The sequence below is a fragment of the Channa argus genome, chromosome 24, assembly GCF_033026475.1.
Source record: "Channa argus isolate prfri chromosome 24, Channa argus male v1.0, whole genome shotgun sequence".
Classification (NCBI taxonomy): Eukaryota; Metazoa; Chordata; class Actinopteri; order Anabantiformes; family Channidae; genus Channa; species Channa argus.
Genome location: NC_090220.1, coordinates 7,376,603 through 7,392,397, shown reverse-complemented (window position 1 = coordinate 7,392,397; position 15,795 = coordinate 7,376,603). Strand labels below are relative to the sequence as shown.

Here is a 15,795-nt window from a genome sequence, read left to right as displayed (position 1 = left end):
GTTTGAGGACAAAAGGGCTCAAAGGCTGCTGGGAGAAGTTGCTGCTTGTTTTGATGCCACTAGGCTCCTACTACTCAATCTTTCTTTTTATGCTGTGGAGATAAATCAGCTTGAGCTGCAGGAGGGATTCACTGCAAACAAACAAATGGAAAAAAAAAATCATAAAACCTTCAGATGTCCATAGATCTTAGGAGTTGTAGCTTTGAGTATCATCTGTCAGCTGGTAATATTAGTCTTCATGATATCGTGCCTGGTTGGACACTGAGCTCTTTCTCCTGTGAGCTGGATACCAGTGCTGTTGTGGTCCCATTTCATTCACTGATAAGAAAAGTGCTAAATTCTGTTCAGTCTTCACCTACCGATCTACCAGTCCTTAATAAAAGTGTACATAAAAACAAAAGCAGGTTAATTAGTGCAGGTATTACATTTCAGCCACAGGGACTGACTTTTAGTCATAACTTATCTTCAATTTAAAAATATCATTCACTTCCAGATCCCTAGAGTCTAACTCTCCTGGGGGGCTGCAGAATAATAAATAGGGATGCAGAAGTTTATTAATTGTACTCAATGTACAAGCTACTGTATTTACACTTTCTATGATACAGTGTTGTCACCTTGAAAACCGGATGACAGCAATTTAAGTCAATAAGTCTTTTACAGGACATGTGCAGCCATGTCAGCAGCTCTGTGAAGTTGTAATTAGACACCGCTTTGTTTTAGCTAAGCCTCTTTCACACATGCACTGGAATCCAAAAATTCGCCTGTCTTTGTCTGGAGGGGCCGTACGTGAGAAGGCAAATGTCCGAGTGAGAGCGTCTCGACATTATCCGAAGGTCATCATTTTAGCCCCTTAGTACAATGAACATATTATGTGCGTGAGCCCATGTATGCAGAATGCTTCTCTGTCCTGAATTGTCAGGAGGATTTAAAGTGGGAGTTCTTTTAGATGCAGAGCTCTGACGTGCTGTAAACATAATGTTTCCCACGCCCCAACTTTTCCTGGGGCCTCCTGTCAATCCCCCTTTGTGTGTCACATGTGTGAACCAAGCTCAAGGTGCTAAAACTTTATCATGTGACAACTGTCTCTGCCCACCAGTCAAGCTGCAATTGACCTTCACATTCTAATCAGTTCATCCACGAGTTCAACCAGACATGGACGTTTGTGCCAGGTGTAGTGAAAATCCTGAGATATGTTTTGACAGTGACTTTGATCTTTGGCCACCAACATTTCCCTGTTTTAAAGTTCATGTTGTGCTAATTTTGTTGTCCAGACATTAAAAAGAACTGGATGGATGGACAGAACTTGCTTGGCCCCAACATTCACTGATGGTAACGCTTTAGATTACAGCCCGTGACCACAGGGTAAATACAGCAACTTTACCTATGAATATAAACTATGGGGAATAACAAGGTAACAAGATGAAAATAAGAAAAATACCTACTGTGTAAGTATTTTGTAGTAAAGGGGTACTTGATAGATGTGAATACTTATGGTGTAACTACTGTGTAACTACAAAGAAGATGAGGGTTAGAGGCTCCACTTTAAACCCATCACACCTACAATGTAATATTTAATTATTCATCAATAAGTTGTTTAGAATACCAAGGTTCACTTAATATAAATGTATTTTCCATGCTTTGAGGCAATAAAAATAAACAAATTTATTTTCTTAAAAATTCCTATATTTAATCCCTTTGTTGCAACAAATGAGGGGTGAAATTTTACCACCATTGTTACTAATAAGTACACAGTAAGTTTGCGGTAATTACCCTGTAAGTCACAGACTGTAATCTAAAGCATTACTGCTAAAACTAATGGCGTCTAATACAATTGTCCTGCAATAAATTGATCAAATGTCAAACTTTTTAGTATCCTTTTCAATCCATTTACATGAATATAGGCTAAGTAACATAAACACTTATAATCTGTATTATTCTTACCTTTAACAAAGAGGATGTATTGCAGAACAGTTGCATTCGACTGCTGTTTTACTTCTGAGCCGTGCTGTAATACGCTGAATGTGGATTAAAATTGAGTGCGTTTACATGCCGGTAACAAACCGGGGTACTCCGTGAAACCCGCTGTCCTGGGTAATCAGGGAACGACTTTACACGCACTTAAAGAAAAACCTGGTTACTGGAAATGTGTGTATACATGAAGCAAAAGTGCAACAAACTCTGTTCAATCCTCTTGGTTTTTATTGGTGTTCCTGAGCCCATCCCACAGGGATTTACACTCCAGAATCATATCTAGTTTAATGCAGTGCAGCCCATTCACGGCCTTTTAACCTTCTTTTTTCCCTTGTCCCTTTGCAAACAGGCGCTGCTCCAGCTTCTCTGAATGTTTAAATGATATTATGAGCAGAAGATGTTTTAATACCTATGTTCTTTGCAATTTTACATGAAGACAGGATTCCAAGACACTCTCTTGGACAATCATAAATAGGGTTTAAATAAATTGCAAGTCATGGCATTCTCTTTTTATTTACACTATACACAGCGTTCCAACTTTTCTGGAAATGGAGCTTGGAGTTCACAGTTCTAACTCTAAACAGCACTTTCCACTACATATTTAAATACTCGGTAATCAGTAAAATGATTCTCAGTTTGGACAATGTGGCTGTGCTGATTGCACGATTCCCAGACACGTCCTGACACTGGCAGCTCTTAGAAATACATCAGTGATGAACCACAAAGTTAATGGGATCCATGATCATGAGAGTTTACACACCCCATCAGGCTGAAGAACAGGGTAGGCTCTTCGGGAGGGTATTAGCATAAAGCAGCTTCAAAATCCAGCTGCAAAAACTCTGCACTCTGTCAAGATTCAAAAGAGTCCATTACTGTGGCCTGCTGCTCGATCTGTGTGGGTAAGAGCAACGTCAGTGTAAGTCATATTGAAAGCGCAGCAACCAGTCGAGCTCACTCTTCTTCTGAACTTGGAAACACAGTAGTGCTGCACATTAACCTCATTTACTTCTTTAAGCTGTTGTGGTTCCTCGCTTCAGCCCACAGCCGCTTCCAATCCCACTATGTTTGTTTACTCCCTCTGCCACAGTTAATACAGTGATGTGTTGCATATTTTCTGTGTGGCCATCGTGAAATGGCAGCAGGAGCTTCGTAATAACTAAAATAATTGTTTGCTGGATAATAATGTGGTTTGCTAAACCAGAGAGAGTATGGAGTCAATCTGTCGGCACTGCAGCGCTAAGTGAAGTTATTTACATGGGGCATGACGAGCTATACGCAGTGACAAACACATTACAGGGAAACGTACTTTTGTTTTCATGCGTTCAGGTTTTGAGGTGTCTGTTGTTTCTGCCTCCTCCACAAAACTGTGGAACTGAGAAGTATCTTGTTTGTGCTGCTCACAGCTTTGGGCAATTACATTTAAAACCCCCACAGGTGTTTCCACTTATGTTGTGCCTGCTTAGACCCCTTCCCATGCTGCAGTGGAAAGCAGCTACTAGTTTTACAGCATATTTGCACTGCACTATATTTCAAAGAAAATTATTATTTTTTGACTCTACTGCATCCATTACATCCAGGGGTGGGCAACCCATGCGCCTCGGGGCCTTTATCCCTATCCTTGTTTTCCAACTGTCCCTGCTCGACCCACTGCTGATTAGCTGGATCAGGTGTGTTCAGTCAATCAGAAGCTGGGGGAGCAGTGGGTAGAGCAGGGATAGTTGGAAAACAAGCAGGACTGCAGCCCTCGAGGAACATGGGTTGCCCAGTGCCAAACGGTTTTCCTCTGAGAACGTCCATCTAATGAACCCATTAGACAAAAGTCTCTAGCAATGACCCCTTGGTTGGCAACTGCTGAACTAAACCACCTACTGAATAACTTAAACTCCTATTTGATCAGATTATATATTTGTGCATTAGTTTTCAGCATTACATGATAAATTAGGACTGAATCCTACCACTGTTCTTATACTGTATCTGTATCATCCTTCTATCAATTTAAATCAGCTCTTATGTGCCCTTTACTAATCTTATACTAAACTCTGGAATCTGTTAATGATCTTATTATGTAAAGACAGTTCTGATACCTTCCCCAGGCAGCCTACTTTTAAGTGTATAAATAAAGTTATTAGAAGGAGAAATTGATCTGGTGTGTACTATATACCATTTGACATGTACATTTATTTTTAATGTGTTTTTAACTGATATGGTTGGTTTTTGCTGTCAGAACCTGACGTGAAGACTTTGAACTTGAAATGAGTCAGTTAAATACAATTCTGTGGGTTGACAAAATGTAATAAATCAAGCTCTTATAGATACAAAACTTCAATATTGGCATATTGACTTCCCAGCATGCACTGTTTAAAACTTTTTGTGTATTTTTAGTTGGAATCAGGTTGTTTCTTTTCACAATAATAAGAAGAATGCCAACCATTCACTTGTGAAAGCAGCAGATGTTGTCTTTGTAGTGTTTTGGGTACAAAATGGCTCCAGCAGCTGTGGCTGTAAGTTCTTCATATTAAATGAGGATCTGACTCTTTAAACTGAGAAATGTGAACAGAAAATAAATCAGCTTATTTGGTAAAGTTGATTTGTTCAACGCATATTAATAAGCTTCTCAGTTAATACAGTACAACTTAACATATATGGTTTCATCTTGTACACAAACTGTTTTACAGCAACAGGTTTCCACAAAAAACCCAAAATTTGGGTTAAGTGTATAGTAGCCAGCTTTCTTCACTGAGTCTGTGGTAAAACATTCACTGTGAGGAAAGTTTAAGCCAGAGACTTCCTTATCCACTTTCTACTAAATACAGAAAATCATTCTCCCAAGTAGTGCTGACGGATAAACCTGATAATTCTGTATTTTTTTCAATTTGAAGAACTTAATTTGTAAAAGTAAAGACAGCAACTTGTAAAATAAAGGTTTTTGCTCAACAGTTTTTGCTGTTTTTATTTGTTTTTTCTATTTCATAATTAATGGTGAATTAATTAAATGAAAAATGTAACCGTTGATGCTCTCAAGTTCACCACAAGATGGCGCCAAAGCAGCACTGCAGGTTCCGACGGTGTGGCCTGCACATCAGGTCCAGACCTGAGGACGTTCCATTAGGAAATAGCAATAGTTGTGACTCATTGTTGCTGTGACATGTTTTAACAGATAAATTAGCAACATCTGGACAGGTTCTGTAACTACAAATATGTTTAGTCACATTTGACTAAGACTTTGACCAACTTCTCCCAGATTCTCCTTAACACAGCCACTCTGGCTTTTCTGTAGCAGCTAATTCTCTGTAGTCATTTACATCACTGAGACGTAGCCACAGTGAAACAGCTGTATCCCCATGCTTTTGCACTGATGGATGTCTGTCTGACGGACTGGTGGCTGAGCAGCAGCAGCAGCAGCAGCAGTTTTGTGTGTTTGCTGTCTTATGTGCGTGCACCAGTGAGCTTGTGAGGGATGGAGACATCTGTATATTCAAGTTCTCTACTCCTGAGATGTGTCACTCAGTGTGCATGGCAGGACATGAGGAGATACTTGCTTGCCTGGCTGCATAGTGAGCCGTGTACCCGCAATCATTGTTGTGTGAAACTGAAATAAAGATGAATCAATAAAGTGCAGATATTTGCTGCATATATTTCCAGTGTAGAGGTCTGGGCATACAGCCGGAGTTACCACAGGCCTAAAACATTTGAACACTGCTGATGCTTAGATGTAGGAATATTTTTCTGTCACTAGTGAATCATATTTACACCAAGGACACAAATATAATGGCTGAAAGGATTTAAGCTATTAGAGTTACAGGTGGAGCTAAATGGACACAAATATACACAACTTCTCCAGGCCTGTGCTTACAAAAGCTGTAGGGAGGCTGACAGTAAAGCCATGAGGTACTTACTGAGAATAAATAAATATACTCCAACCACAGCAGTAACAGGGGACACAGGAGATGTTGATTATGACTGAACAAAGAAAAATCCTTCGACAGAGTACTTCTACTCGAAGTGTGCATTAAGGTTTGTAGTTAAAAGGGGAAATAAATGGCAGTACATTTTATTGGTGTTGCTGTAAAATGAAATGCATTTTATATGTTGTAGAACATATAAAGTCAACACTGAAATAATGCAACACCCCTGTGAGACACTGGTCATTAAGAGGCAACACAGGGCTGGTTTAGGGTCTGGCTGCACTCAGTCTTCTGCTGTCCTGGCATCAGCATGCCAACAGGGATACAGTGGTAATACTAACATGCTGATGCTGAGCATGCATAGTGCTGACCATGTTCATTAATGTCTTTAAAAATATTAGCATGCAAACATTGGCAAACTAGTACTAAATGCAAGGTACAGCTGATACTGACAGGAATGTACAGTTAGAGTGATCCAGAAATTATAATTTTTCCTGAAGGGACGTGGATGTCTGAGCAACAATCCACCCAGTAGTTGTTAAGATATTTAACTAAAAACCAGTGTGTCAAACCTTATGATGGCACTAGATGAACCCCGACAGTCATTAGGGTCCATTCTATGGACATCATAAATGTTTGGACACCATTTCATGACATTGTCTCCTCTGTGTTTGTTGAAATTTTTCATTCTGGACCACAGTGATGGATTAATCTTCTGTCAACATATTGCAAGTATAGAGCCATAGCATGTATTACTTTATCACTAACATGTGTTGTAGCCTCCCAAAAACTTTTGTTTTTGATGTTTAGCTTTTTTTTTTGTATTAGTTCCACATAAAGACTGTGATCTATACAGTAATTGTTTTTCTTAAAAAACTTGATGAAAAGAAGATGTAGATTTCTAGTATTAGAATTTGTGATGGGGATCATTTTGGTGTGAAGTCATAATAATAAAAGTATTAATTAAAAAATTAGGAATTGTTATAAAAATGACATTGAAATGATTTGGAACACACTACATTGTGATAGTTTATGATAAATCATTTTTATTTTGGATGTGGACCCTAAAATGGATAAAAAGTGCAAAGTGCACTGCTGAAACAACACGGCTACATTAATTTGTGTGCTGAAAATGACACACATGTGCACATGCACATACACACACTTTTAGCCATACTCTGTGGTGGCTGAATTTGTGTTTTCAAGCCCCATTTGCAACATTTGAGAAGCTTGTTTTTTTTTTTCTCTCTTCCTCCACAGTGTGAGTTTCCCGCAGGCCACTTACACAGTCAGCAAATTCTGATAACATGTACAAGCATGATGTGTATTTTACTCATCACAAATCAAAATGGTCTTTGTGCTGAGCAAGGGTTGGACTCCCAGGCTTCAGAGAGGTTTCTCTGAGCTCACCGTAGCGTTTCCAAGCTGAGGCTGAATCACACTCACAGGGATTTCGAAACAGCTGGAAAGCTCCATCCCAGAGCCTCACACACAGTGCTGCAGTGAGACACATGCAGGTCTGGGGAGGTAAACTGCAGTGACTGCAGTTGTATATTAAGTAAAAAAGAGCACATACAAAGAACTATATTTATCGTTTTCTCTGTTTCTTTTATTTACACACTGATACAAAAAAAATTGTAAATAAATGTTTGCGTGTGGGAGTAATTGAGGAAAAAACTTCTCGAGACAAAGAAGTGGAAGTGTTCGTATTTGATGCACTTTGAAGCAGTAATGACACACTGATTGCAGCAGCCTGTAGAGTTTAGTTTCTCCACATAAGCTTTTTCACATGTGCACTTGGTTATGGAGTTCATGTTTTTGGCGAGCCAAACATAGAAATGCAAACCACAAATGATTAATGCGGCAAGTTGTATGCTCGTGTGGTATTTTTACATGTTAGGGGAAAAAAAAGGAAGAGTCGGGTCATGCAGTTCTTCTAGTTTACTTAAAGGTGAATTCTGTTAGTCTTCCCTTGCTAGTGACACCAGGAATGAGGAAGTAAATCAATGTGCATCACTGAATCTGATTTGTCAATCCAAAAATGATCAGCTGACTGATATTTTCTACAACTATAAGAAGCTTTTATTTACTATCTAACCAATATGACATGAATGCAGCTTCCCTGCAATTTCTAATCTACTTGTCTTTTAGCCAATGACCCTCTTAAAAGCAACATGGCAACAAAATGTAATTTTACTTCAATCCCTTATTTAGCATTTGTAGACAACATATTAGCAAATAAGTAACTGTTTAGAAATAACTGATTTATTTGTAAGAATAATGTATTTGTTGAGCTTGAATGTCCAGTTTGAACTCCAAAGACGCTTACTTGGTTTCTTCTTATGCTTACAGCAGCATGTGGTAGTTTTTATCAGCAGTTTGCCAAGATGTCACGAATAAGTCTGTTTTAGAAACCATCTATTAACCTGGTAAATAAATGAAATATTATCAATTATTACTTGAAATAACTAAATATATGTTATATTAGATTTAATAATAATTCAGTTATAAATCTGTATATAAGTATGCTGAAGTGTGTAATTCCTCGATGTAAGATCCATTACCTGCCACCCAAAATGTCGATTTATTGCTCAGTGCTGAGTGTGTTTGATCCAGCCACTGTGTCCTACTGATTTCTTAACAATGATCAAAGATCTGAAGCAGGCCCAGTCTACGCAGCTTTGATCATAAATTCATGGGTTTTAAAGCCCTGGCAGCAATTGTTCCCCTATCAGCCCCAATCTGGGACAAAATTAAACTCCCATTGTAAAGACTGTCTGAATAAAAAGTGCTGATCTGTGTCACTTTACTATCACACTGTTACAATATACAATGTAGCCCTACCAAGATTCATCACTTCAAGGAGATTTGCATTCCACAAAACATAAATTGACATGTATGTTAGTTCTATTACATAGTAATTCATAATTTAATTAATTCAATCTTTGGCTTGGTATTTGTGCATAATTCTATTTCTATCAGCTCAATGTGCAAATGTGGGAAATTGATATGTAAAACTTTACATTGGTTAAAGTTAAATAATTCGTTTCTTTAAATGATCAGTAGATATTTGTCAAGTATTATTTAAAGATTGGATTTTTAAAAACTAGTAAAAGTAGATTATAGTTTCAATATTTCAATGTGAAACTTTGTTTTTATTTTCACAACAATAAAATCAATCAAATATGTATAGGCTTAGACGGTTGGTTGGACAAAAAGAAGCATTGACACTGTCACAGGAACATTTATAAAATATAGATATTGCAAAAACCAAATAGTTTATTGTATAAACTATTTGAGAACATAATCAGCACATAAAAATATTAGTTAAAATGCAGTTTTAACATCTGTAATAAAAAATGATCTTTTTTGTACTTTGACAAGTTACCAGCTCATATTCAGTTTTAAATATTTATTCTATATTTACATGTGCAATTATATATTATGCATCTTTTAATTATAGAATTTCTCTTTTATGCCTTATTTAATATAAAAATCTTCTCACAAAACTATGAGACTTGCAAAAAATTAAAATAAAATAAAAACTTGATCCCAAACCTTTGTGAATTCTTGTGGATTTAATAATTTTTTTTTAATGATTTTTAATTTTCCTAGTACAAAACTCAGATAACAACAAATGGTACTAATTTAATGCTGCCGATGTTTATGTGACGCCTGGGACCAGAGATGAGAAACGGACACACTGGCAGAAATGCATGGGAGATCAAAAGTGCCTGTGCATACAACAAAAGCTATAGAATGTGTGACAACAGCTTTATAACACAATTAGCCGTGGCTAACCAGACAGCATGTAATCCACTTATAACAGCTACTGCCAGAAGGTGTTTTATTTCTATAAAAAAAGACACTTCACAAATGAAATCACCGCAGTTTCATCGAGTATCAGTCAGTAAGATGACCTCCTAATTAGATCAAATTTAACAAAGGCTCTTTTGTGGTGTTTCCTATGTGTTCAGCTTTCCCACTGCAGTCCACGAGGTGCTATGCATGTTTTATAAAGTGGAGTTGATGCAAAGCGTTGCTCCTCAGAGTCACGGCTGGTGGATGACGGGAGCTGATATGACTTGCAACCAGTGGTGGCCTGAGCTGAGCTCCGTGCTTTGTTCCCGGATCGTGGGGTTAATGGTTTGCCGTACTGGGTGGTGAGGGAGGAGCGGTGCAGGTTTTTCGAGCATTCTGTGTCAGAAAATTAGGATGCAGCCGCTGTTGTCAGAGCTGGCGAGCTGTCTGCCACTTTCCCAGCAGCCCTTGGGCCAGTGACAGGGAGATGGATGATATCTGCAGCCTGGCCGCACTGCTCCCCCAAAGCACACAAACTTAAACACACACACACACACACAAATACAGTCTGTCTTTAGTTCTATTTCTTTCTCTCTCTCTCTCTCACACACACACACATCCACAGTAAACAAAAACACACCTACACACTTATTCTTCCTGTTCTCTTCTCCTCATATTCTCTTTTACTCTGACACACACACAGGCATACACAAACACACACACACAAACACACACACACACTCTGTCTCTAAAAGACAGTATGGGTATTTGTCTAATAACAGTCTCTCTTTGTTGCCTTTGGCAACAAAACCAATATCCTACACATCAAGGGGAATGAAAACCTCACAAATGAAAACAATGAAAACTTTGCAGGGAAACTGCAGGATTCCTTCACTGTTTGCTCACATGGAATAAAACACTATATTTCTGAATAACCAAACATACCCAAAATATTCAACAGTGGCATTTATTGAAATCATCATTTACAATATGAAAAGTGTAAGATCTACAGTTATTACATTTTCCATTAGGACATACACAACAGGAACGAATATTTCTGGATTACGTAATGCATTTGGTAAAGTACACTATGTAAAATTCAGAAAACTGCACAAAGATAGATATTTTTCGCTACAGTTAATCAAGTAGCACATCTCAGGGTGCAGTGATTAAATAAAACACATACTTTGGATGGAGGCTGAACCTTAACCTGAAAATATGTGTAAATGCTTAGCAACAGTGTAAAGTGTACAGGCTTTGTATGTATAGTGGGTGTTTAGTCCTTAAAGAAGTCTGTCATCTGGCCTCCCGCCTCCATTTCTCTCCTTCTTCGCCTCCTGTTCTTATTGTCCTTACCTGCTATTCCCCTCTCTGCCACACTGCTGATCCTCCTGCAGTCGGGACCAAGTCCAGCAGCCATGTATACCTCCCCTCTGCACAGTGATGGCAGGAAACCCCTCCCCCTCTTTACCTCAACATCCCTGACCCCACCCCAGCCCACCACACCCACCCAGGTTTCTTCTTCCTCCTCCTCGCTCTGTAAGAAAAGACCGAATGTAAGGTTGAAAAAAATGAGGAGGGACAAATAAGGTGAGAGTGGTGTTAGAGCAATGCAGAGAGGAGGAAAAGGGGGAAAATGGTAAGATTAAAGGGAGGGAGGGTGATGAGCAAAGGAGAACGAATGCTGGTGGGGAGCAGGGTGTTGAGGGAAGCATCCATCACTGTTTTAAGTGACTGCAGTGGGACAGAGCTGAGTAAAAGGTCGTCTGCTCTCTCTCTGTGCACAGTGGGTACCTGGGCCGAGCTGAGCGGCTTCCAAATGACTCCAGGGTAATTATCTCGCACAGGCCGTCTGTTACGGCAGTCTGACACTTTTACTGACTCACTCATCTATTGCAAGGGTGCAAGCAAAACAAGGGCTGTCATACACCCAAGCACTATCCTCCACGCGACTGTTGACAAAATGGATCCCACAGAAAAAGACCAGAAAGTAAGGTTTTGGATTCTGTAGTTGTGTTGCAAATGCAATTGGGGATTCGTCTTACCTGAGAGCTTGGAGAAAGAGACAATTGCCAGGGCTCCTAAACAAAAAAAAGATAATGATAGCAATTTAGCATAAGTGTGGGAAAATAGAAAATACAGAAGGGCTGACCGTTTTCTTGGTCTTCACAATGATGAGAAAACCCTCACAAAAACCTGAAACCAAATGTAGCAGAATTTATCTCTGGAACATTGGCTCTTTTGTGGTGGAATATCAAAGGTGATCTCTGTAAAAGCAGCGTAAACACTGTGATTATCCAAGTGTCCACCTGCCCAGTGGCTGAGCAGATACACTCGAGGACACACTAGGAATCTGTGCTCATGAAGCGTTTCAGCAGGGACATAAAGCAAACCACTAGTATGTGACTAGGCTAGCTGACCGTGATTGTGTGCGTAGGTGCATGGATGTGTGATGTGAGAAATTTAACCACAAGTAAACTCATTTCGATTTCTAGTTAAAAGTGTAAAGCACTGCAACATCAGCGGATGAAAATGCATCACTGCTGAAGTCACAAAGGTCCAACAGTCCGGTAGTAGAGGGGTAAAAGGTTTCGCTTGTGGCAACAATGGCAGGCCAGCTATAGGTCACAGTCAAGTCCCAGCCACTGGACAGCCAACCCGCAAGACAGAGCATAATTATCTGAGCTAGTTACAGTTCAATAACTCCCATCAAGCTGCTAGCCAGATACCAGGTTTCCCTGGCAACGCCTCCGAAGTGAATCACAGATCAGAAAGGAGAGGGGAGATAACATGGGACCTGAGGAGGGAAGCGGGGCCAGGAGGACTGAGTGGGGATACACCCTGAAATGCTATGGACATACACTCACTCACACACACACACACGTACACACCAAGGCACACAACAGTCAACTGTGCTGAGATCCCAGGCCTGCCCAGGCCATCAGTCTGCTCCCTTTGAGAGTTGATGTTTGGTTTTCAATCATCAGCCCCACTTTTCTGGACTCTTGCTCTGTGCCCACCAGCATGCTGTAAAAATCCTCAAGTCTCAGGGCAACTCCACTGTCCTTTCAACAGCCCCCCCCCAGCACTTACTGTAATCTGAAAAAGGTAATGAAGTTTATCTCTCATTCCTGTCGTCCCGAGAATAATAAAGAAACTTTTTGTGCTTTCGATGCACAGGGACAATTACATTAGGATTTTTTTGATTGAATTAAAAAAAAATTGAATTAGCTTTAGTGCAGGCTTTAAGGGGTATTTATAAAATCTGTGTCTGCATGTTTTTGCACAGGTGCATGTCTGTGGTGTCATCGCCACACTTTATCGTGTGCGTGCTCAGGTGACTGTCTGGCCTCCTGCCGCAGTGTCTGGAAACTCAGACGAACCCCCACCCCCCATTCCACTCTGCTCCACTATCAGACATACCTGATGCCCACCCCCACCCCCACCCCCCACCTGCACTGCTTTCCCCACCACGCTGCAATAAGAACACTGAAGACTAAGCTGCTTCACTAGACAACACTACCTGACAATCAATGGCAAAAAACAAGCCCTCTAATTCTCTAAATCCAGTCCAAATCCAAATGTTGTGGGTAAAATTTAATCTGTCCTTATTACTTGTATCGCAGAGCATTGTGACAGCGCAGTGTGTTACATGACCACCTCTGAACAATGGAGCGTAATCTCTTACACACACACTTGGGTGCATCGGCGGAAGTCTTTGGTTTATCTACACCTATTCAAGGTCTGAATTAATCTAAATCTGAAGACTAGCTGACCATAAAAAGCACATTGTGAACACTGTTAATTTAGAACAAGTAATGTTGAAAGTGAATGACACCACATTTGTATTCTGCATTGTTCTGAGACACCACTTTCAGCGCTTGTGCACAAAATGAGGCAAAAGCTGACTTTCTGCTTTTGTATCAGTTTCCTGAATTCAGCTGTGAGCCAGTGATTTCTTCATTTTGTCTAAATAATCCCGGATTTATCAATTTTATTTCAGCAAAATAGAATGGCCAAAACAGTCAAGAGACGCTTTTCATAAAAGAAAAAATCGCTTATATTGCACCCTGTTTTTGTGTAAATTAATCTCAACAACCATTTTCAAAGTTACTATGACTACATGTTATTATATTGGAATTTAATTTTAAAATAAGCATTTTCACAAACAAAAATAATTATAAGTGTGTCCCCTAAATAAAGTTAAAATTTATATTTCATATGCTTCAGTGATTGCTAGCCGACTGACATTAACAAAATAACTTCTGCATTAATATTTCTAAAATATTAATTATGAATGTAGTAGGAAAGCAAAGAAAAACCCTAACATCAACATGTTTCATAAACATTATACTCAAAAAGTCAGAAATGAAACATGAACTCATTTGCCCTTTTCCCAGTTAATATGTGTTTTTACCGAAAAAGAGAGTTTCTCTTTTCCCCTGCTCTGCCAGATGCAGGCTAACATTCAAATGGCACAGCAGAGATCAACTTAGCAGTTACGCATTGAGAACTTGTTTGACTTTGAACAAAGTTTGTATTCCCCATTCAGTGGAGTTACAAACTAGCTGGGAGCAGATTTTTACGGGGTGATATTTATTGGATCCTTGGCGGATTGCTCTGAGCATGCTGCTTTGTTACTGTTGGGGGAGCAGTGAGGATTTCATCAGTGAGCTCGGGTGCTGCCAGACTTTGCTGCGTGTCAGACAGACCCTAATAAAACTGTCTGGCTGTTTTGTGGGCACCAGCTCTGCTCTGGCTGTGCTGCGTCTGACTGCTCAGCACTTGTCGCACTGTGCCTGGCTGTTTGGTATTCATGGGGCATGGCACGCCTTCATCTGTTGCTGGGGGCTCTGTGGCACAGGCACAGACTGATTAGTTGGCATCGGCATTGTTCACTATGAAACCAAATGGGGAGAGGGGAAGAAGAAAAAAAAAACATAATTAGGGAGAGAGAGACTGGAGACTAGGAAGAAGATGGAGAGGAGGGTATTATAGAGAAAATCAATTGTTTTGAACTGCATTCCTAATATGGGTAATTTAGCAGAAATTAGGTTTTCAGAAAAGCAAGCTGCCTTGGGAAAACTGAAAGTTTAAAAACCAGGTCAAGCTGTAACACTGAATGAATTCATACCTTTCAATAGCATAAAAGAAATTAACACATTTGAGCAGGCCTAATTTATTGATATTGCACTTCTTTAGTCATGTTCTTAAGAGACCAGTCCAGTGTTTTCCTTCTCTAGTCAATGTCTTCTTACACTGTAGAGTAAAACCCTTTCATTATTGATTTAGACCATTAAAGAATTTGGTTCTGACATCTCGTGTGGCAAAATTTGACTTATTAAACATGTGTTCACTGATTTTTGGTACTGTAACTCTCTCTGTTTATCTGATTTGTCAGTCACAGTGAGCAACTTTATGGATTGGATATTTCACTTTCTGTCAAGATCCTTGTCTTGACATAATGCATCTGAAAGTATAAGGTCCTTTAAAAAGGAATATATAAAGGTATATATTTAACAGTAATTGCAGTTAACTGAAAAACAAAGTATTTGGCATATGTATCTGGGGGTATGCACATTTTCTATAAATTAAAGAGTAAAAACTTTTAAACTTGTTTAATTCAAAATTAGGAAACTATATTCCGAAGTTGTACATAAGTTGTACAATTGAAATTGCAAATCAGGAATGTCTGTATAAAAGAAATTAGTTAGCTGTTAATATGGGATTTAGTTGGCGGTTTGCTCAAACTAAAACTATCAAACGGGTGTATTGGAAGCAGAAAGCACTGGGAGATGTGACATTATTATCAGACTGTGTCTTAATGAAGCTGGATTGATCAAATTCAGAGCGACTGTCTTGGTAATGGAGGATCAAATACATTTGCTGGGACTCTCCGATACTGTCCTGCAGTGGTGACAGGGGTTAATCAACACAAGTCTGGGGTGTGGTGGCGTAGAGTGGTTGGTGTTCTGTCACTATTAATCAGATTGTGTATTACTCAAATGGTATTCAAACAAAGATGTTGACACAAAGACAGATTAAAATGTTGGATAGCACAACGCGGCTTTGATGGGGATTTCGGGTTTTACTGCAACGAGTTTGCTACTAATACGAA

The 15,795-nt window shown here is 39.4% G+C and overlaps 1 long non-coding RNA gene across 2 annotated transcripts in view; it reads right to left on the bottom strand.

Annotated features, from left to right (window-relative positions):
* Window positions 1–10,630: 10,630 nt before the first annotated feature.
* The window catches only part of LOC137109125 (uncharacterized), a 43,894-nt gene continuing 38,729 nt past the window's right edge, over window positions 10,631–15,795 (bottom strand). The window contains exons 3-4 of one of the 2 annotated variants that reach the window (XR_010912272.1): window positions 11,723–11,758; window positions 10,631–11,214 (exon numbers count right to left, since the gene is read on the bottom strand). This is a non-coding gene — a long non-coding RNA (uncharacterized lncRNA). Of the gene's footprint in view, window positions 11,759–15,795 lie in introns of both variants that reach the window. The other variant, XR_010912271.1, reaches the window with a different exon arrangement.